Source organism: Euprymna scolopes, chromosome 12 (assembly GCF_053919585.1).
Source record: "Euprymna scolopes isolate OS-2025 chromosome 12, ASM5391958v1, whole genome shotgun sequence".
Lineage (NCBI taxonomy): Eukaryota > Metazoa > Mollusca > Cephalopoda > Sepiida > Sepiolidae > Euprymna > Euprymna scolopes.
Window position 1 is genome coordinate 142,805,347 of NC_136493.1, and position 26,117 is coordinate 142,831,463.

A 26,117-nucleotide genomic window follows, 5' to 3' on the forward strand; every position below is an offset into this window, starting at 1 on the left:
CAGGTCCTATATAATCAGCTCCTAAGGCTGGTACGGTGGAGCGAGATCTCAACGGATATTGTACCTCGGGGAGCGAGATCTTACTGATATCTGCAACTACTACTATTATCTTTATCTTTCTCTATATCCTTCTACCTTTCCTTAATACACTTATAAACCACCTACAACGCGTTTTCCCGTGTCGTTCTTGTGGATCCAACTGAGTCCCACAACAAATAAACATCGAAGTAATCAATTAGTAAAAATATTGCGTCATTCTTTATCTAATAACCGTATTGTAAGCAACCACATCATGGGAAAGAATAAACAGATTGGTCAAGAGCTCAGAAAACAAATTGTAAATCTTCATCAAAATGGATTGGGATAAATAACAATATTCAAACAGTGATGGTTCCATTGAATTCTGCTGAACAATAATTCAGCACTGGAAGTCTCAAAAATCAACCCTTCCTTTGGTCAGATCAGGTCGTCCTCGAAAAATAACCAGACGTGCTGAAATGTTATTAATAAGAAAGGTTATGAATTCGCCTAGAATTACTCTTGGAGCGCTGCAGAAGGACTTAGAAAATAGTGAAATTAAAGTTAGCAAGTACACAATCAGTAGAATCCTTCACCTTAAAGACATCTCTAGATCAGCAAGAAAACTCCCCTTCTTAAGCCAAAGCATGTTCGTGCTAGGCTTGATTTTGCAAATGAGTATGCAAGCAAGCCTCTAGAGTTTTGGCATAACGTGCTTTGGTCAGATGAGACCAAAATTGACTTGCCTGTCACTCCAAAAACATCGAAAGTTTGGAGAAAAAAAGTTACTGAATACTAGTTATAAAATGTTATTATTAACAAATATTGGACCAAAAACAATACTCCTGACCATTTTAACATTTTAATGGGCTCGACAGACTCAACTCAGGTCACTGATCTGGTAGGCCTTTTTGTTTTAGATGAAATTCATAATATACTCCATGAACAGTTCAAATTGGAGGGGAGGGCTATACAGAGATGATGTACTTTTTGTAACAAACTCCACAAATAAGAATTACGAAAAAGCAATTAAATCCTTGCATAAGTTCTTTAAAAATTATCGACTTACTATAAAGATCGACCCTAATAAAAAAATAGTTAATTTCTTAGACGTAACCTTTAATCTTGAAAACTACTTTTGAACCCTATCATAAACCAAACCAATCTGTACTATATGTTCATAATGAATCAAACAACCCTAAGTCAATATTGAAATCAATAGTTCCCAATGTCTCTTTAAGGATTTCTAAACTATTACAATGAGGCCATTAAAAACTCAGGATACAAATCACAAATCAAATACCTGAATAAAAACAATAAATTAAATACCTAAATAAAAACAATAAGGATACAAAATTCACTGAAAATTATAATAATTGCAATAAACCTACTAAAAACATAATAACCTATAATATGGCCATCTCATCCCGCATACAAATGGCAAAAACTAATCAAAATACAATGCAAAACCAAATTAAACCGCAAGCATTAGCCACTAACACAAATAAACCAAAAACCAAAATCAGGCATAGGGAAATCCTATGGTTCAACCCTCCATATTCTAAAACTCTTCAGACAAACATAGCCAGGGAATTCTTTAAAATATTAGATAAAAACTTTAAGGCCCCTCATAGATACAATAAAATCTTTAATAAGAACACGATCAAAGTGTCTTACTCAACTATGCCAAACCTACATAAAAAATAATTAGTTCTAACAATAAAAAAATTAATAAGATACAAAATGCAAATATAGAAACTATACCAGGCTGTAACTGTAGGAGAAAAAATAAATGTCCTCTACAAGGTACCTGCAAGATAAAAAATGTGATTTATAGCAGTACAGTATCACAAACCCAAAATACAAATTATGTTAATAGCAACCATACAAATCCCTTTTCACAATCTCTTCCACACAGTTAATCAATAACACGATCCCCATTAACCAATCTACCAATCAAATGCAACCAAACCTATTACTTACCAATACCACTCTTAATCTAACTGAAAGTAAATATATTAAACAAAATGTAATCTACTTCGGTTCCACATCTGGACTTATTAAGCATAGGATTTCGACGCATAAACACTCCTGTAAAAATCCTTCCTTGAGAAACCAAATTGCTTTATCTAAACATATATGGCGACTCAATGATAGAACTATTACCTTCAATTTAAAATGGGAAATAATAGGATCTTTTAAAGAATATATGCCGGTGAACAGATTCTGTGCACTTTGTAGATATGAAGTCCTTAAGATTTTAAAATATAATAAAAATAAAATCATTCTCTTGAACTTAAAAGAATTTTTTTCCAGATGCATTCATAAATGTTGGTTTAGATTCGACAAATTTAAGCCACCATAAATCATAAAATTATGTTAGAACTAATCTATCTTAAAATTTATAATTTAATAACTACTACTACTGCTACTATTATTATTATTATTATTATTATTATTATTATTATTATTATTATTATTATTATTTGATATTTTACCATTATTTTCTATTTTATTTTATTATCTATCATTTTGAATTTATATGTTACTATTTTATTAATGTAAGGTCTATAAATATTATAATTACGAATTTAAAAAAATATTATTTTTATTTAATCACTTCCAATAGGATCCATTTATTATAAAATAATTCGACTATTAACTAATTAGTGATTATCTCCCTTTGAACAGTTAAATCCTTTATTTTTCTATTTGAATAAAATTATCTCCCTTTGTAATTGAAATATTTCAGCTGATTTTAAATTTAACGTCACTAACGATTTTAACTGTTAATATTATTCCATCGGCGTCTCCTTTGAAAGTTTGTATACATCAACATTTTCAAGCATTAATAAACTACATATACCATCCCAATGAATGCATTGACGATGATACGTACGACTTTTAGAAGGCGAACCATTAAAAGGTATTTATATTTTGTGAAAAATATTTAAAATTTACACTCTTTTAACCTTACCTTTCAACCAGATTTTATTTTATTTATTTTCATTTTATCTTACTTTGTTTATCAACATCCAAAAAGTAACTGTTTTCCGTTATAATTTAAATATATTCCATATACATCTGCCTTGCTAGGTCTATTTTTGGTGTCTTTAGAAAAAAAAAAACTCACCCAATATTTTTGCTGATGAGGAGACTTTGTTTCAAAAAACTATATGATAAAATTATTGTCCATAACTTAATGTCTATCACAATAAAAACATCGTTTCTGAAACGATCGTACAATTTATTGATTTCGTTCTTCTTTATGAAACCGATTTTTAATTTGAATTTGAATTATAAATTATCAACCATCTTACTTTATATATATATATATATATATATATATAACGTATATATATATATATAACGTATATATATATAACGTATATATATATAACATATATACATATATATAACGTATATATATAATGTATATATGTATATGTATATGTATATATATATAAAAGTGAAATTCTCTTTATGTGTCTGTGTGTGTCTGTGCGTGTACATTTCCCTACCAAACTACTCTGCCAATATTCAGTTTACAGACTCGAGATTTGACATAAGGGGTATTGAGATTTGGGAAAATCTTTTTAATCGGTTTTCGGCCGGATATTTTGGCTGTGAAGGGGAAAAAGTTCCACGATTTGAAAACTTTACCAAACTCCTGACCAATTTTGGGTCTAAACACTTGAAATTTTAGATGTAGGTTACTTAGACAAGAATCAAACTTGTTAATTTGATTTGAGCAATAAATGTTAAGAGGTCGAAATTGGGGTCAAAGTAAAAAAAAAATTTGACCTCTGCGGTCTCTACCAAATTACTCAGCCAATTTTTTGTCTAAACATTTGAAATTTTACATAAAGGGTATTTAGACATAGGGCAAGCTTTTTAATCGGTTTTTGGTCGAAAATTTGGCTGTCAAAGGATCAAAGTTAAAAAAATTTGACTTTTGCGGTCTCTAGCAAACTATTCAGCCAATTTGGAGTCTAACCATTTGAAATTTTACATAAAGGCTATTCAGACATGCAGCAAGCTTTTTAATCAGTTTTTGGGCGAAAATTTGGCTGCTAAGAGGCCAAAGTTGAAAGAGTTGACTTTTGCAGACTCTACCAAACTCCTCTGCCAATTTTGGGTCTAAACACTTGAAATTTTAGATGTAGGTTAATTGGACATGAGTCAAACTTTTTAATATAAACTACATAATACATAAGAAAAACTTATAAGTTATTCATATGTATTATGTAGTTATTCATATGTATTGGGTAGTTATTCATATGTATTGTGTAGTTATTCATATGTATTGTGTAGTTATTTATATAAATCATGCAAGTATTGTTACGTTACACACGTTTGTACAAAAGACTCAACACGTACGCAGTCCAAGTCCGAAGGAACATTGAACAGTAATAATTCGACTCTTTTTTTGTTTATCTCATAGGATTAGTGAATCTCTTGACAAAGGCTTCCTTTCCAGGGCAATTGCTCTTAACAAATCAAAGGCCTCCGATAAGGTATGGCATAAGGGCCTACTTCACAAGATTTCCAGCTACGGTATCACTGGAAATGTTTACTCAATCATTAAATCATTTCTCTCTGGTAGGTTCATAAGAGTAGTGGTTGATGGCCAGAAATCAGAGGCCCGCAGTATTAATGCTGGAGTCCCTCAAGGGTCCATCCTGGGACCAACTCTCTTCCTGATCTACATCAATGATCTCCCAAAACACATACTTAAATCATTCGTTGACATCTATGCTGATGACACAACGATCTATGGCAACATATCAAAGGCCGTAAATGACAAAATTCTCTCTCCTCTGATCTTGAGTGCGTGGTACAGTGGGGGAAGAGGTGGCTGGTCACTTTTAATGCATCCAAAACCAGGCTTCTATCTTTACATCATCAACGCTCTGATCCCCATCAGGCATCAATTGAAATGGATGACTCTCGTCTTGGGGAGGCTCCATGTTTTGACAAGCTTCTGGGCTTGACCTTAACTCCTGATCTGAAATGGAACAAGTACATCAGGTCTGTTGCCAAGGACGCTGGGAAAATGGTGGGATCTTTCTACCGCTCCAGAAGATATCTCACTACTGATGCAATTCTCTATCTGTATAAAAGCCAAGTACGTCCAAGAATGGAGTACTGCTGCCACATCTTGGCAGGAGCTGCTAAAAACAGCCTATCCTGCCTTGACAGAGTACAAAATAGACTTTGTATCTTAGTGGGGATGCCCTTTTCTCTTCCCTGCAGCCTCTCTCCCACAGAAGAGACGTTGCGAGCCTATCTTTGTTTTATCGTTATTTTCATGGCAAGTGCTCGTCTGAGCTTCAATCTCTGGTCCCCCCTCGCCAATCTTTCACGAGAAACACCCGTCTGGCTGAAACTACTGTCAATAATTTTCCCCACTCTTTATCTATACTTAAATCCAAACGTAGATTCCATGAGCAGATCTTCTTTCTCAGAAGTGCACGACTGTGGAACTCTCATCCGTTTGCCTGTTTCCCACATGACTACAACTTGGATGTCTTCAAATCCAACATAAAAAAATTCCTGACAAACCGCCCCCTTAAGTAAGACACTCTATTAAATCTCCAATACTAATGATTACGAATACTATCTCATTGATTACTGTACACGCAATAACCCTTATCCCTGAGTGGCCTCCGGGCCTTGATAAGTGGTGACCCCCATGTAAAACAACAAAAAATAAAAAAAAAACAATGACATTTATTTCCCCATTCTCCCGTGGCGCATGACGTTACGGCCGTGACGTCGCCGACATCTCTAACATGATCGTCTTCTCTAATGTGGTCTCTTTCCTTTTTCTAGTCTTTTTTTTTTCTCGTTACCGTGACATCATTTCACTCACGGCTTTGCAGATAGCCGCCATACGTGCTCGGTTACAGAAAACACATATATCATTTAATTTTACTCATATTCCGTGTTATTTTACACATGTATTATGTAACTGTATGCATATATCATGGAAGCTTACATATATTTTCATGTGATCATGACTGTTTGTTGCCGTTGCATATTCTCTAAGATGATCCATTCGATTTCATTTGAGTTAAAAAAAAAAAAAGAAAACGCTCAAATGAATCAAATCAAAAAATTTTGATTTAATATTTGAAAATCGTTAATTTGTTAATATTATGAAATCCGCGCATCTTAATTTAATCAAATATATTTAAAAAAAAAAAAAAAAAGATGTGGTTTTTTACACATTAAAATGGTTATGATGTTAATAATTAAAAAAAAATTTCAAATGAAAAATGTTATCGTGGTAATAACTTGCACAGCTAATAACTTTAACAATTCAATTAGAAATATTTTAGTTTATTGAGTAAAAATGTAAGGGACATTTCTTGGATTTATCGCTGACATTTGTGGTGGTGGGGGAGTCAACCATGTTCCATAGAACATTTCTCATCTTTTATGGAACTTCATTATTGAATTTTCAGAAAGGATTTTTTTTTCTACTAAAGAACTCGTCCAACTTGTCTTTTGTAGTCTTTTACGAAATTGAAAGGGTTGTCATTTTTTTTTAACAATAATTTTACAAAAATCAAATTATAAATCTGAAAATATCTGCTAAAAATAGCACATTAATTTTTTTTTACTATTGAATCACCATTTATCAAGGCCATAGCCACTCGACAATAACTAATCATATGGATGGATTTTTAGTTTAATGATGAAGACTATTATAAGAGGATTGGAAATTATGAATGGCATGAGCAAAATTTGATAATTTATAACTAGGGTTAGGACAACAGCGTATTCTTTTCATTGTTTTGACTCTCGAGTGTGTATCCGTTGATATCTTATATGCTTTTATATAGAGTAACGTGGTTCTCGGTTGATTAACTGCGTTTCAATGTGTCAGATATATACTCGAGTGTCAAAACAACGAAAAGAATATTCTGTTGTCATAGCCCACATCTTATTACCATAGTAAAAAATGACTTTCGATTCTATATGCCTTGCGCCAGGAAAAATTTCCATGGACATAGTTTCTTTCCAATGATTTCTCGTATGTAGAAATCAGTCCACTACTATATGTTTGGTACGATATAATATTCAATAAAGAATTGGCTCTGTAATAATAAATACGAAAGCTGCTTGAATTAAAATATATTTAAGTCTGTTTTATGACCGGGCAATACCAGGCGATCACCCCCCCCCCCCCGATAGTAAGCAATAATTAAGAAAAATGTGTTTTAATATGTAGAGGAGCAATGAGGATATACGGTTGACATGTTGAAGCATTTTATTTTGTTACATATTCAATGTTTTTTGGAAATCAATCATTAAAATTCATTGTTTTATTTTGTTACATATTCAATGTTTTTTGGAAAGTAATTATTAAAATTCATTATTTTATTTTGTTACATATTCAATGTTTTTTGAAAAGCAATTATTAAAATTCATTGTTTTATTTTGTTACATATTCAATGTTTTTTGAAAAGCAATCATTAAAATTCATTGTTTTATTTTGTTACATATTCAATGTTTTTTGAAAAGCAATCATTAAAATTCATTGTTTTATTTTGTTACATGCTCAATGTTTTTTGAAAAGCAATCATTAAAATTCATTGTTTTATTTTGTTACATATTCAATGTTTTTTGGAAAGCAATCATTAAAATTCATTATTTTATTTTGTTACATATTCAATGTTTTTTGGAAAGCAACAATTAAAATTCATTGTTTTATTTTGTTACATATTCAATGTTTTTTGAAAAGCAATCATTAAAATTCATTGTTTTATTTTGTTACATATTCAATGTTTTTTGGAAAGCAATCATTAAAATTCATTGTTTTATTTTGTTACATATTCAATGTTTTTTGGAAAGCAATCATTAAAATTCATTGTTTTATTTTGTTACATATTCAATGTTTTTTGGAAAGCAATCATTAAAATTCATTGTTTTATTTTGTTACATATTCAATGTTTTTTGGAAAGCAATCATTAAAATTCATTGTTTTATTTTGTTACATATTCAATGTTTTTTGAAAAGCAATCATTAAAATTCATTGTTTTATTTTGTTACATATTCAATGTTTTTTGGAAATCAATCATTAAAATTCATTGTTTTATTTTGTTACATATTCAATGTTTTTTGGAAAGCAATCATTAAAATTCATTGTTTTATTTTTTTACATATTCAATGTTTTTTGAAAAGCAATCATTAAAATTCATTGTTTTATTTTGTTACATATTCAATGTTTTTTGAAAAGCAATCATTAAAATTCATTATTTTATTTTGTTACATATTCAATGTTTTTTGGAAAGCAACAATTAAAATTCATTGTTTTATTTTGTTACATATTCAATGTTTTTTGAAAAGCAATCATTAAAATTCATTGTTTTATTTTGTTACATATTCAATGTTTTTTGAAAAGCAATCATTAAAATTCATTGTTTTATTTTGTTACATATTCAATGTTTTTTGGAAAGCAATCATTAAAATTCATTGTTTTATTTTGTTACATATTCAATGTTTTTTGGAAAGCAATCATTAAAATTCATTGTTTTATTTTGTTACATATTCAATGTTTTTTGGAAAGCAATCATTAAAATTCATTGTTTTATTTTTTTACATATTCAATGTTTTTTGAAAAGCAATCATTAAAATTCATTGTTTTATTTTGTTACATATTCAATGTTTTTTGGAAATCAATCATTAAAATTCATTGTTTTATTTTGTTACATATTCAATGTTTTTTGGAAAGCAATCATTAAAATTCATTGTTTTATTTTTTTACATATTCAATGTTTTTTGAAAAGCAATCATTAAAATTCATTGTTTTATTTTGTTACATATTCAATGTTTTTTGAAAAGCAATCATTAAAATTCATTATTTTATTTTGTTACATATTCAATGTTTTTTGGAAAGCAACAATTAAAATTCATTGTTTTATTTTGTTACATATTCAATGTTTTTTGAAAAGCAATCATTAAAATTCATTGTTTTATTTTGTTACATATTCAATGTTTTTTGGAAAGCAATCATTAAAATTCATTGTTTTATTTTGTTACATATTCAATGTTTTTTGAAAAGCAATTATTAAAATTCATTATTTTATTTTGTTACATATTCAATGTTTTTTGGAAATCAATCATTAAAATTCATTGTTTTATTTTGTTACAAATTCAATGTTTTTTGGAAAGCAATTATTAAAATTCATTGTTTTATTTTGTTACAAATCCAATGTTTTTTGGAAAGCAATCATTAAAATTCATTGTTTTATTTTGTTACAAATCCAATGTTTTTTGGAAAACAATTAAAATTCATTGTTTTATTTTGTTACATATTCAATGTTTTTTGGAAAACAATTATTAAAATTCATTGTTTTATTTTTTTACATGCTCAATGTTTTTTGGAAAACAATTATTAAAATTTATTGTTTTATTTTGCAACATACTTTGTTTTGAAAGATCACAAAGTTTAATAAAGTTGACAGACAAGATCTTCCACGAACTCACGCCTTTAAATATCTCAGTTTGATACTCAGCGGCGACGGCAACATCGTCGGCAAAGTAGTTGCACACATCAGAGTAATGTGATTCAAGTGGTGCACAAACACTGGATCCTCTGAGTCAACAAAATAGATGACGTGTTCCTTAACCCTCCGGGGTCGTGGGGGCACTGCATTATTTCATGGGCATTGTATTATTTTATTGGGCAAGAAAAGCCTGACGGTGCTGATCCCCTCTTCAAACTCCAAGCACGTACAGCACATATTACCAAATAATCATCCATTCTAGTATTATGAGGCTCAATGTTGTTTAACTTTGGTGATTTAATCGGAACCGATGTGTGAATATGATTGTGCCATATATGATCAACGACCATCTAAAGTCGAAAATTTACTGGATTGTTGTGAAGTTATTTATCTCTCTTCCACAGTAAGATGATGCGATACAAGGGTTAGAAAATGGGATTTGAAAAGCCAGAGCTTCTTTCTTACAACTGTACGCCTGTAGATCTCTCTTCCATTTGCCTGCAATTTGGTTGTCTTCAAGTCCAATGTAAACAAATTCTTGATGAACCGTCCCCTTAAGTAATCAAATTTACCAAATTTCCACTACTAACGATTACTATGATATTGTCCACTGTACACTCTATAACCCTTATCCTCGAGTGACCTCCGAGCCTTGATAAGTGGTGACCCTATGTAAAAAAAAAAAATATTTTGGCCGTAGTTCTTAAAAATCAACAATATGGCCCTCTGTTTAGAAACTTTGGTGACCCCTGGCCTAGACGGTGTTGGTTTTGGTACTGAGGAAAACCCCTTGGGATTGTTGTGAAATAGATTACTTCATATAGCTCTGAATGCTCACCAATAACAAAGAAGGCGGGGGCAAAGATTCAACGAAATGAATGTTTGGAATTATACTGCGCAACTATATCTACACTGAGTACTTTACCATCACATGAATTAAGAGCAAAATGAGGGAATGGTAGCTCAGATAGTTTGGATGGGCTAAGAGCCAACAACGGTTGCAAAACTTGCCTTTTGTTTTGAAAGTCATCGTGAAGCGAGTGGGAGGAAAGCCGATGATGAGATGGACAGACATCCTGCATAAAGATCTCTGTAAAACTGACCTTCACTCACACCAAGTCTGTGATGATGCCAAGCGAAGACAAAAAAATCCATAATTACAGGCAGGCATCACTAGGGTTAATGCATAAGCAAAAAGGTTTAATAAAGTGATATCATTTGCTTGAAGCATTGCATGTGATGTGCATAGAAAAGTCATAGAAAGACATCGTAAAGACGACTTTTTAAATTGTTAAATGATTAAATGTTGAATTTTATCATTGGAATAAATTAATATAATAACACCTTTTTAGAATGAATCCAACATACACCAAATATCTTTTAAAAAATAATAAAGAATGAAAAAATTTAACAGGTATTATTTCATAATTCTTTAATTTCGCCTCTACCTACCCCATGGCAGTTGCCGTTGGGGCGCTAAAGATGACCTGTCAACCAGTCCTCTCCATCCTTTCCTGTTCTCCGCACGTTTGACTGCCTCATACAGCTTCAATCCTGTCTATTCTCTGATTTTGTCTTCCCATCTCTTCTTCTGTCTTCCTCTCTTTCTTCCTCCTCTGACTGTTCCCTGAAGCACTGTCTTGGCAAGCCTCTCTCCTCTTGTTATGTAGCCAAACCATTTTAGTTTGCTCCTCCTGATTGGATGAAAAGATCTTCATAAGGACCAATGGCTTGTCTTATTCTGTTTTGACTTCTTCATTTGTTATGTGGTCTTTGTAAGAGATGCCAAGCAGTCTTTTGAAGCATCTCATTTCTGAGGCATGAATACTCTTCTCTAATTCTGCTGTAAGGGTCCATATTTCACAAGCATACCGGAAAACTGAGTGGACAAGGGAAACACATGAGTCTTATCTTTGAGTTGAGCTTGATTGCCTTGTCCTTCCGTGATTTCATAATTAAAAACTATTGTCTCTTTGCTGCGAGGTCACTCTGACATTTACTTCAATAATGTATTATGAAACAATATTACCAGTCCTGAAAACCTCATGAGTTTCAGGAGATTTGAAACATCCACGATTTGATAAAAAGGTCTTACCTCTAAATATATTATAGAACACGGTTATACACATAACATTACTGTACTGTACATTTAAAAAACGTTGTGATGAGATTAAGTAATATTTGTTAGAAAGAAATGGCTTCAATTTTTTTCTCAACACCGGCATATTTTTATTGTTTCCATTGTTATAGTCTTCCATGACTTTTACAAATCAACAAGTTTGTTCGGGTTCTGTTATCTTGATGGAGTTTCACATGTATTGGATATTGTCTTTTTATTTTCTATACATATTTCGACTGGAATGTGGGAACGTATGTTAATTTGCAAAATTATGAATCCTCTGTGGTGCTTCTCAGTGTTTAGTGAAAAGTAGTTTTGTTCAGTCCATGTTGGATCTTGTCGGTCGATTGTAACGGTATTGTTTAGAAAAGTCATTCAGAACATTTCTGACCTGTGATATCCGGTTGATAAGAGTTATTTGTCTGTAATAATTCTACCATTTCAATTTCGAAAATTTATTATCGTTTTTTTTTTATAATCAAAGGGAGACCACACATGTATTTTCTTATAAGGGGTTATCCTTACATGAATGCGAGTTTAGGTAAACACAATGGTAAGATTTACAAAAATAATGTGTCCGTTACTCACCGTGTTACTGAAAATATATATTCCAAAGTTCTTAATGATTAGTTTAGAGGTTATCCTGTATAACAAAATATATTACTAAACTTTATATATATATATATATATATATATATATATATATATAAAGTTTAGTAATATATTTTGTTATATATATATATATATATATATATATATATATACTCATGAGCAAAAAAACTGAGCCAAGAGTGAAAGAAGGAAGAAATCGATTTTTCAATATTTTGCCATGAATTTTTGTTAATTTTAACTGAAAATTTCTATTTTGCAGATCATTATTATTATAGCATATAATAATATGTGGAAAAATCAATCCTAAAAATGGTAAGACCGCATCTTGGCCAAGATATAAAAAAAAAACGAATTGCAGGATTAAGGCAGTCCAAAATGACTTACAAGCAGATTTTTTGATATTTTAAGAAAAAAAAAGTGAAAACATCTTTTTCTGCAGTGAAGAGAATTGGTCAAAGGTTTGAAATCTAACGCTTGGTAAAAGGGAAATCTGGATCTGGTCGCCACTTTGAAGGACGATCACAGGCTTAAATTAACTGTTTTGAAGGATCGAAAGAAAACTTATGTTGACCATAGCAAAGAATTTAAAACAGGGGCTGGAAATTCTCTTTCTAGATATACAATATCAAGACGAATGAAAGAAATGGGATGTTCTTCTAAAAGGTGTGCTAAGAAGAACATCAACGATAGAAAGAGATTTTTCTCGTGTTTTGGCAAGAAAGATACAGACTGGTTCAGGAATATTTTCTGGTTAGATGAATCAAGATTTTGACTTATTAGTGATGCTCCCGATGCTCTCAAACGGTGCAATCGAATAACTGGAGAAAGATTTTCACCAACTTGCATAAAAACGACAGTTAAACACGGGAATGGAGGGATAATGGTATGGGAACTTTTACTGCAGTAGGAGTTTGGGAACTTATTAGATGTGCAAAGTCAATCAATGCAAAGGAATACATTCGAATATTAGAAACAGAAGTGTTACTAAGTATTCAGAAGCTGGGAATATCCCAGAACATTATTTTTCATGATAATGCCCCTGCACACATTGCTAAAGCGTGTCTACCGTAATACGATGGCCTAACGACGACTATAATTTAGTCTGGTGATGTCATGAACATCGGTCTGTTGAAATTTGGTCACGTGTCTCATGACTAAACCGGAAGTTGGTTTAAAGTGTTGGAGGTTTAATTAAATTTAAACATACCGTCGAGATGTATAGTTCCAAAATGCCGAGGTAACTACGAAAATGGACCAAAAGTTACCGTGTTTTCATTTCCCCAAAAAAGGAAATAATTTACCAGTGGATTAATGCAATAAAAAGAAAGGATTTTACTCCATCTAGATATAGCAGAGTAAGTGTTAAAATGTTTGAGATATTTAAAAAAAACAAAAAATAAATTTTATTTTTATTTATTTATTTTTTTAGAACATATATTAAAATAAAAATGAAAGTATGTATATCAAAAATGAATTTTACATGTAATTTAAGTTATGTGCCGAAATAATAAATTATTATTTAGAAACTTATTTAAAAATGGGGAGTATGTTGAAAATATTATGTACTTTCACCTAACAATTTAATAAAAGCGATATCGTAAAAACGGAATTCCTTGTTTAAATAATTCTAAATAAGAAAAATCATTTATCTTTTTAGTTCAACTATTTTACTGTGCAATATTTATATCAGCGTGAAATACATTAAACTTTTTTTTTAAGTTTATGACCGTTTTTGTTATCCCAAAAGCTTATTAATAATTATTTGTGGTAAATGTCGTGGCCCTGAAGGTGTCAGAATTTTGGAGAATATACTTCCAAAATAAAATATTAAAATTGTTTAAAAAAATAATATAAATATTATTTTTTTTATTTAAAAAAAAAAGTGTTTACAAAATGCCGACAATAAAAAACTAATATTTCTATTATTTTTTAAACAATTTTAACAGTTTATTTTGGAAGTATACTCCATAAAGAAAATAAACAACCAACTTTAAACGGAGAAATTACGAGTTTTGTATATGTTATTCGCAGTTTTGTGTTAGGGTTGTCAAAAATCCCCCAAAACTCTGATACTGCTAGTGGCGCTGTAAACGAAAATAGCGTTTACAATTACGGCAAACGAGTAGTTTACAAGATATGAAGAAATGTTAGTTAAAAAAAAAATAGGGGATCACTTCTCTATAAAACTTTAACGTAAAATGAGCACCCACTTTATGGCCATTGTTCTCTTTTTTAGGGCGCTTTCTTTTTAACAAATAAAAGCGAAGAAAAATGAGTATGACCACATTTATGTTGGGGGTGGGGTGTCAACGTAAAATAAGCACCCCCTTTCAAAAGGTGTAAACAGAATTTTTGTCGGGGAGAGGGGGTCAACTGTAGGTGCTCATTTTACGTTTAGTTGTATCCGTTCCTACATCAAAGAGGCACTTCGCCTTGTTTGAGGCGAAAATGTAATTTTTTTTAAAAAATTACTCCTTGTCCATGTAAAAAAAAAAAAAAAGAATTGGCCATAAAGTGAGTTGTCGTTTTAGGTTAAATTATCCCCTCCCCTTTTTTTTAACTAACATCTCTTTATATCTTGGAAACTACTAGTTTGCCGTTATTTTAAACGTTATTTTCGTTTTCAGCACCCCCGAAAACCTTTAAAAGTGGTAATTTAAAAGGATTTTTCGAGGGTGGACTAATTCTGCACATTTACCTTATTTTTTTATTTTATCGTTTTTTGTCATGTAATTTTCTTCTTTTTTGTTTTGTATTAAGTCAAACATGGTACGATTTTCTTTTAAATTATTTCTTTAGGTATGTGAACTTCATTTTCGACCTGAAGACATACAGCGAGAGGCATCAGCATTTGGTGAGAGGACTGGAAAGACAATTAGTGTTGAATTAAAAAATCCCTATCTTAAGGATGGTGCTATTCCTCGAATATTACCAAACTGCCTCTCCTATTGATCGTCATCAACCACTTTTAGAGAGTCTCCTAACGTAAAGAAAATGCGTTTAGAAAATTCTATTCTTAAGCGTGCATTATGTGAAAGTGTTGCTGACGAGTTAGAGTTACGGAAACATAAAACTTTCCATAATATTGATGATTTAGAAAAAAAAAAAATTAACGTTTATAGATAAAAATTATTGGACTTCTATTAGGCAAGACAATACCATCATTATATGCCATATAAAGAGATGCCCATGCCCAAAAATAAAAATGTCTATGGTGATTGAACCGGACTTGGCCGTTAGAATATTCTGTAGTGATATGGAAATGAGTGCTACAGGGGAGTATAGAATTCCTAAACATGTAACAGAGGAAAATACTCTGCAGATTTTGATGGAAAACATGAAAAAAATGGACATCGAAGAATAGGAAATGAAAACTTCTAGTATAAGTTCTTTATTAAAATTAATCTTATTTTTGCTATTAGTACAAGATGAATCATTTAAATATTTTAATGCTATTAATTCATATATGAACAAATTAACATAATGACAATGAATAAGATTAATTACTCGAGTGAGATGATGATATTTTCTTCCTTATTATATAACTGCTCCCCTAGAGAGTACAGACTGTTAAGAGACACTAAAAATGTAATTTTACCATGCTATTCAACCATTTGAAGATTAACTTTATCAACTTCTATGAATCTTGTCATTGAACAACACGATAACAATTTTCTCATGTATATTAAAAGTAAGTTCAAGTTACTAATGCAGAATAACATCACGGTATCTTTACTTGTTGATGAAATACATCTCAAACCTTATCTTGATTATAAAGGTGGTAACATTGTTGGCTTAGCTAACAGCAGCAATGAACCTGCCACAAGTGCATTTGCTTTTATTCTTAGCAGTTTGCTCTCACAATATAAGGATGTTGTGCATGTTATGCCAACTAAATGTCTTCTAGCTGAGAACTTATTTGACATAATTAAATGTGTAATAATTGGCTTAGAAGATATAGGATTTAAGGTATTATCTGTTATAACAGATAATAATGCAATAAATAAAAAAGCTCTATCTTTCTTTTGTAGCCCACCAAAGCTTTCAATTGTATATCCCCATCCAGTTAGAACGTCTAGCCCTTTTTTCTTCTTATTCGACTCAGTGCATACATTAAAATGCATTAGAAACAATTGGCTTGACCAAAAAGATGGACGTAAATGCATGATGTTCCCAAAGTTTTGTAATAATGGAAATCATGAATTAGATAACATCCAAAGTGCTCCATTTTCTAGTTTACATAAACTTTATGCCCTAGAATCTCAATCACTTGTGAAATATTGCTATAAGTTGACTTCAAAAGCTCTTTCTCAGACTACTTTTGAAAGGCAAAATGTTAATTTGGTTTTGCAAATTTTCTATGAATATACTATTCAAAGTTTTCTAACCTTAGGAAAACAGGAATGCTTGCCAAATTATGCAGAAATCGCAGAATACATTCGAATATTTTATATTTGGTGGACAATACTGAATGTGAAAACACCATATAAAGGTTGTCGACTTCGTAATAAATATGCTAATCCACTTACATTAAATAGTGATAATTATAGTTTCCTAAATGTGTTCTGTGACTGGTTACAAACTTGGAATAGCATTCCTGGAAGAACTAGTAATTTAACAAAGGAAATCATACTACTTGCGCAATTTTAGAATTGACTAAATATTGTATAAATGTAGTGAACATGGTGTATATATTACCAGGAAAGTTTCAGACAGATAACCTTGAGGCAAGGTTTGGTCAGTATCGACAACTTAGTGGAGATCAGTATAATATATCGATACGTCAGGTGTATGAATGTGAAAAAAACTTAGAATGTTGTCAGTTTTAAAATTAAGCTTACCAATTAATAATCGAACTATTGAATTGAAACATATAAAAGAAACTAACTGGGATGAAATGACAAGGGAGCAAGAGTTACATGTTTATAAATTTAACATAGATGTAACAGAAGATGATGTTAATCAATGCAAGGAAGTACTTCCTGTTATATTATACTTAGCAGGTTATTGCTGTCATGAATTTTTCAAAAAACTGAAATGCAATAGCTGCAAAAATTTAATATCCGAGAGAGAGGCTGTTGAAGAAATAGCTGAATTAAACAGCTACTTTCAGGGTATTAACAGAGGTTCTCTGCGATACCCAAATGATATAACTAATAATTTTGTCTTATATAATTATATAGTTATAAACAAACTTACAAAATGCGATTCTTTTTTACATTCGATTCATCAAAGAAAATTAGCCATGTACATAACTTTAAATATTTTGGCTGATCAAAATCGATTATTTCATGTTGACTCTTGTGACGAGGGTCACACTATTCAGCAAATTGAAAAAATGCTGACATGGAGTTCATCGAATTCCCTTATAATTAATTTTTGTCACAAAGAGAATGACAATATTAGTAAAAAAAAATATCAGAAAAAAAAATTCAAACTTTTAATTAAATTCTACAACAGATTTTTGAAATGTTTTAATATTCAATGTTTGAAATATTTCTGCCTTAGTGACTTTGTTTATACTAACATTTGTTTGAATTTAATTTAACTTATTGTTTGTTATTCAGTTAAACTAATTTATTGTTTGTTTTTCAGTTAAACTAATTTATTGTTTGTGTTTCAGTTAAACTAATTTATTGTTTGTTTTTCAGTTAAATTAATTTATTGTTCGTTTTTCAGTTAAACTAATTTATTGTTCGTTTTTCAGTTAAACTAATTTATTGTTTGTTTTTCAGTTAAACTAATTTATTGTTCGTTTTTCAGTTTTTTTTTTAAATATTGTTTTTTTGATTTAAAAAATATTTATTGTTCATTTTTATTTATTTCTATTGAGCAAACTTCAGTTTCATACAAATCAAATCGTATTCCTTTTCTTTTTAAACTTTTTAAGAACTTTTCTCCCTTTCAATTCATTTTTTATTATTAATATTTTTATTATTAATATTGGATGAGTTTCAGTATAAAGTATCATGTTCTCCTTTTCACAGTGTTCCACTTTGGATGAGAGCATGTCTAAAAGGGTTGATCTTTTGAAGAAATCAAAAGGGAATGCGATTCCATCCTAAGCATTTATTAAAGTAAATGTCTTGTTCTGTGTTATTAGTCTCGTTTAAGTTTCCTTTGTTCAATTGTTCTTTGTTCAATATAGCTTTTGGTGCAATAAAATGTATAAAATTTGTTTTACGAGTGTATATACATATATATATATATATATATATATATATAATTCTAGTAGTATATCTATATATATATATATATATATATAATTCTAGGAGTATATATATATATATATATATATATATAATTCTAGGAGTATATATATATATATATATATATATATATATATATATATATAAATAAAAATCTAGGAGTATATATATATATAATTCTAGGAGTATATATATATATATATATATATAATTCTAGGAGTATATATATATATATATATATATATATATATATATATAATTCTAGGAGTATATATATATATATATATATATATATATATATAATTCTAGGAGTATATATATATATATATATATATATATATAATTCTAGGAGTATATATATATATATATATATATAATTCTAGGAGTATATATATATATATATATATATATATATATATATATATATATATATATATATATATATATATAATCCTAGGATTTTTTTTGTTATTCATATTAAACCCCTTTTTTATTTATTTAAAAATAAAATACAGCTTTTTTTTATATACGGATCGCGGAATCACATTCATCTGCAAAAGATCTAGCTAATTTTCATATTCTTTTAAACATTCATTTCAATTAATTCCCTATTAGTTTTTTTTTGGTTTTGTGATGAGATGATCATCTTTAGTTAACTATTACGTGTAATTATAATTATATGGGATAATCATCTATAGTTAACTATTATGTGTAATTATATTCATGCAGATATTCTACATGATTTATACATGTATAATATTTGCGTAAGAAGTTTATAGTAAACACAAAATTGTTTCCATGTATATTTATGTATACGTATATATATATATTTATTTAATCTATCGTGTAATTAGATTCATGCAGATATTCTACATGATTTATACTTGCGTAGCATTTTCGTGAAAATGTTAGAGTAAACAAAAAAACTCTTTTTATTATATAATTTTTTATGTATGCATATATATATATATATATATATATATATATATATATATATATATATATATATATATATATATATATATACTTGTTTAAAAGATTTTACCTATCAGACTCCTCCGTCATTTCTTGGTTTACAGACATGAAATATATAGGGTATTTGAAACAATGTGAAACTTTATATTTGGTTTTAGCCAGAGAAAATCGGTGCAAAATTGCGAAAATTAAAAAGATGGAATTTGGTAGGTAAAGCTCGAATGACGGCATTACGAAATCCATATGTAACGTAATAGCTATTGGTTCATGTTTTAATTTTTAGCCTTGCAGCAAACATGTCTTCATAGCTCAGGCATTAACGTCAAAGGAAAAAGTAAATCGAAAGCTAAACGTTTTGGTTTCGATTCTCAGTAGTGGCGCACGAGTCATTTTTTTCTTTAGTTTTTTTTTAATTATTGCTATATCTTGGGTCCAATATAATATAATAATAAATACGAAATCTGCATTAATCAAAATATCATATTTAAGCATATTTTACGACCGGGAGACTTGCTGGCATGCCAGCAAACCTCGCGATCGTAAAATATGTAAATATATATAGTAATCCACATACAGTAGTGTCTCGCTGTTTCGCTCATCAGTGCGGCTAGACAGGCAACTATGTATATATATATATATATATATATATATATATATATATATATATATATATATATATATATAATGTGTGTGTGTGTGTATATATAAAATAAAAATTACAATTAAATTTACCAAAATGATCCAAGATGGTAAAATTAAAGTATATTATCAATATTAAAGAATTAATATTTATAAAATTATCTCAGCCAGATGTAAAAGCTCGATAAAACCAAATAGGAAATAGAGCTTATAATATGAGCAAACGGTTAATAAAATATGTTAAAAAACACTTTGAAATGAGTTAAAAACATATTTAATCTGAAAAGGAAACACTAGATAAATGAATAGACCTTAATCCACGGAGTTTCGAAGAAATACTTTCCTTCTCATCAGAGGGTAAGAATTAGCAAAATGTGGGATCGGATTTTGCATTCAGAAGTATTTGATGAAACAACAAGTAAGTCAAAGATCTTACTTGAAAACAAAAAAGTGAAGCATAGGGAATATAGTGTAAAAAAAGGTGATTACACATGAATGGATAGTCTGGTGGAAAATAAAAAATCTAGTGACGGAAAAATCCAAATGAAAAACTTCAAGAAAGTTAAAAGAATTTCCATTTGTACAAGTAAAATCCAAGGAAATCCCATATTTGGAAGAAGATGGTCCATAATAATCCAAAGGCAGAAATCCATGGAATAATTCACAAAAACGTGTACAAGGAATAAAGAAAAAATTCCAAAAATATTAATAAAAGAAAAATAAGATATGCTTTTCACTCTACTTCCGTGACATAAATATAAATAAGAAAGATCAGGGAAGAGAGAGAGGAAAACAAAATGATAAAGTTAAATATAAAATATAAAATAAAGGGAAACAAAAGTCAAAATGACCCAGACAGGAAATGTTAAAGGCGCAAAAAAATATATAGGGCAAAATAATATAGGTCAACTGAAATGTGCAGGTCATCAATTAAACAATGTTAGCAAGAGTTGTTAGACGAAACTAAATGGAAAATAAATAAATTAATTAATAAATAAATAGAAAATAAAGAATAAATAAAGAATAAATAAATAAAAAATTAAATATAAAAAAACTAAATAAAAATTATTTAAAAATAATTATTTAAAAGGAGAGGATGACCGGTATCTGCAAATTCAAGAAAAAAAAAGTAAGTAAATGCATATAGAAAATATAAGTAAATATACATACAAGATATGAAAGTGTGGGTTGATTGATATATTAGATAGGAAAGTTTAAAAAATAAAGCAGAAAATGCAGATAAATAACCGGCCATGCAAAGAAGAGATAAAGAATTAATATAAAGGATTATTAAATTATAAAGTATTAAGAAGTATGTAGAAAAACGATAAAGTTAAAGAAAATTTTTTTTGATATCTATATAAAAGGTAAAAGTAATAACTATGTAATTTCAAAATTGCCATAATTAAATTTGGACTCATGTTTACAGAAAGAGATCAGTTCATTTTTAGAATTTATTATATTGTTACTTTGAGGGGAAGTAATTATAGTTATAGCTTCGATTGTGTAGAGGCGACATGACTTAGAGCCTGGAGTATAAGACTTAACTTTTTTATGATAGTCCATTTGATTGAGAAAGGGGTATTGTTAGGGTTAAGTTTTTTTAATTAAAGTGGTTAGAGAAGTTCCTTGGTTATTATTAGAATTATGGTTGTTAAAAGAAGAAATGTGGTTTGATATTCTTTTCTTAATTAATGTTGAAGTAGCGCCGATATATGTATGTACTTTGTTAAAAGCTCGAGGTCTGGTATTAATATTAATTTGCTGATTTGTATTAGTTAAATAGTTTGAATTTTGTTCATAGTGTTCAACAAGTGGTGGGACAATGTCTGTATGAGGACTATTTTGGAGGGGATAATAAGTGTTGTTAGTGTTAGGAGAAATATTATTATTCTCATTAATATTATTATTATTATTATTATTATTATTATTATCATTATTACTAGTTGTATGATTGTAGATGGAAGGGCTGCTCGAGTGGTGTATTGGATTAGTAACTATATCAGATGGAGGATGGGAAGAAGAATAACTTGAAGACGAAATATTAGTGTCTGTTATGGGAGGATTGCGTGGGAGCTCAGTAATAGTGCAAGAATATATAACATCTTTATGGATGCAATCATTATTGAGTGGGCATAGATGCTTGTTATTACAATTACAGTTAGTTTCGGGTTTAATTGGGAAAGGGATTTTTTGGGCTGATTTAATTTTTTTTGTTATTAGATGTTAAGATTCTTTGTGCTAAATTAGGCATTGTTGAATAAGAAATCCTGATTGAATTTTTATTGAAAATAGAACTATATCTGTGTGGGCATTTGAAAGAGTTTTGTACAATGTTAAAGAATTCCTTAGGTATATTAGTTTTGACATTTAGGCGAAATGGAGGATTAAACCACATATTGTTCTTTCTCCTGATGCGACTAGGTGGGTTAGAGGCATTGCGATTAGTATTTTGGTTTGGATTATAAATATAGACTGGTTCATTGTTATTGATAGCGGCAGATCTTGTTATTTGAACTGGTTTCTTACGAGTCATATTGTGTGTGATTACAGATTTAAGGCGGCCTGAAAGAGGAGCATAATGGTTGTATTTAATCTTTTCATTGTGTCCTGAGTTCCATAATGCATTATTGAAGAAAGTAGCATTTTGATTAAAAGTTTTTTTATCAGCAGAAATTCTTCTAGAGACAGATAGTACTATAGATTTTATAATTGAGTTGGGGTGGTTAGAAAATATATATATAGTAAGTTATAAAATGTATATGGCGATTAAGCTACACTGAATATTCCACGTTTCATCCACTCTAGGATTCTTCAGGCTTATGCTTATGAGGCTGAAGAATCCTAGAGTGGATGAAACGCGGAATATTCAGTGTAGCTTAATCGCCATATACATTTTATAACTTACTAACTAGCTCTACCTACGTATTGAGCACTTTTGAAGTAAATACTTAAAGTTTACGCATAAATCTATAATTTCGTATATTAATTTTATGTGAGTAAATTAAGTATATATATATATATATATATATATATATATATATATATATATATATATATATATATATTAACGGTTGCTGTAATTCTTTTTATTTTTTTAGATGTGTCCCTTTTTCTTTTGTCCTCGTAAAAACGGAAAGTATCGAGTGATCCTGTCACACATGTCTTCTTCCATGCCTTGGCACATGCACACTGGGTGGCAGATCGCATTGTTTTTATGAGAACCAGTGAATGAACATCGATGCAGAAGAATGCATTGATTACATGCTTTTGATTGATCTTTGCAGCGATTGCCATTTACACCAACTGCACTATTTGCATTTCCCCTTTGTCTTGTTGCACTTCATACATTTTCAAAATGAATCACATCTGAAACGAAAGATAGATTCGCACGGACTTTTTTTATTGACAGGAGTCAAAGCACAAAAAATGTCGGCGAAAGACCATCATTAGTATTCATAGTTTAATTGAATCCCAGATCAAAATCAAAGAAAGATGAAAATGTGGTGAATTTCAATGGTTTTAGATTTAAACCTAGAAATGTTTACTGCTGCTGCTGTTGTTATTATTATTATTAATATTATTATTATTAATATTATTATTATTAATAGTAGTAGTAGTAGTAGTAGTAGTAGCAGCAGTAAAAGTAAAATAATAATAACTATTAGCAGAACCCGTGGAAATTGGTAATTGAAAACATTATCAAATAAGTGAACAATAGAATGTCCATCAATAGAATATTCAGTATAATATTAGTTCCGATCAAACCGTGAATTAAAAACTAAATATTTTTGTAGACAAATATGGAGAACTGCTTGAAACATATTCTTACAAGAAATAGAAGTATGGTGAGGCATCACTGATTTCTAGAGATTTTAATTTAATTAAATGCGACTTGTAAATCAGTTAATAATAATTATGTCACAATCTTTTCTTGGTAATCTGATAATTTGGCATGTAAGTAATAAGATTTGGTAGAAAAATGCTACATGTCAACTTGTGTAATTTTTTTTATAGTGTTTAGAAAATGGAATGAACCAGGAGGGAGTTCGATTGGTGGGATTTGGTTTTAAAAAACATGTAGGATGTTGTCAGATGATATGGCAACACTTACAAAAGTATTTATTTCATAACATAAATACGGTAGAACTCGAGATACGGTGGTCCTAGGATACGTTTTTCTCAGGTTACGATGTGGAATATGGTGTTTTCCCCGGCCTCTGCTTACGGTATTTTCCCCGCCTTACGGTGTTATTTCTAATGTTATTTCATTATATACATGTGTATTATATACTGTGCTGTATTTTGTTACTAATTTTTAATGCCGTATCCCGGGGTTCTACTGTATTCTTAATTCATTATGAAATTGAATATCTGAATTTGTTAGATGAATTTTCAATATTAAAGTCATTTGAACTTTTAATCACATCTTTATTGTTATCTTTGCAATAGATATTGATTGTTGGAATTTAATAGATGAATTTTGATTGTTATCATTATTCAAATTATTCCGACTCTGCTCTTGTTTTGATTGTGATCTTTAAAATAGATATTGCTGGTCTGATTTGCAGAATTTGTATTTCATAGGATATTGGCGCAGTATTCAGGATTGCTATCAATCTTTCAAAGAGTGATATCCGTTCCGAATACTGCAAAGAGTCTATTTGCAAAGATCTGGTACATTGATGCATTGCTTCAACACAGCCAATAATGAGTGAGAAATGAAAATAAATTTCTCTTCCATTTTATAAATTATAGGAAAGAATATTCCAGAATTAGTTCATTTTTTTTTTTTAGAAATTACAATCTTCCCATATTTAATAATGTTTCTTAGTTTCTGGAAAAAAATCAATGAAAAATTATTTTTTTATATTTTAGTGAAACAAAATTCAATGAAGATTTGCAAATGGAAATAAAATATTTCTTAAATATGTATTTAATAAAACTGTTTTCTGGTATCCGTTCATATTCACAGAGGTTTCATTTCTGAACTCTTTTGGGAATTTTTTGTAAAAAACAAAATATTATTCATACAGGGAGAAGAAAGGTTGTTAGTGCCACAAGGTCTATGAATCATAAATTTCTTGATCAAATCATGTAAAACTGGGTCATCATTGGTATCAAGAATTTCAGCACTAACTAATCTATCAATGCCATTTTTGTACTTCGGCTTATTCTCATTTCTTAAAACTACAAGCATATGGCAGTGAGGAAGACCTCCCTTCAGAAATTCCACAACATCGACATATGTCACTGGAGCACCAAAATATTTTTGTCGTTTATTTCACTTTCAGTCGCAAGTTGTACACTCTGACAATTAAATCAGGTCTATTATCAGGAGTTTCATTTTTGAATAAATTATTTATGATTTCAGGCATTTAGGGTTATATGTGTATGTAATGAATATGTCAGGTTTGCCATATTTTGCCACAACTGACTTTGTATCATTAAAGTTTTGGTGTATATTGCAAGGGCAACCAGTGAATGGGGAAGGAAGTATCACTGGTACTCCTGGTTGGATTTCCTGAGTTATTCCGTGGTTTAAATAGTTCATTAGTCTATTGTGTAGTGGAGGACAGGATTGTCTGCTTGTTTTATAGACGATCCCGTCCCCATGTATAATTTAATGAATTGTTTTGAATGAATGAAGGATTGAAAAGCAAAAGGTCGTATAATAATGACGAAAACTTACCGGTATATATTAGTGAAAGAATGCAGATTTATTTCTATAAATTTACATGAGAAATATTAAGGATATAGATGGTAAGAAAGAAGAGTTCGTTGAGAATAAGGAGTAACATTACTTGCGATTGATGAGAGGGTTAGTCTCTGTTACATCTTGACTGCTTGAGGGTCCAGCGTGATAAAAAAAAGAGAGAAATATGAGAAACAGGAAGTCACGTGGTGGTGTCACTTTCTGGTTATTAGAGTTAAAGGGTGACAATCGAGTTAGCTTGGGAGTTTCAATTCCGAAAATTGTAATGCAGCACACGTAATTGAGGTTGATTATAAGTAGAAATTATACTA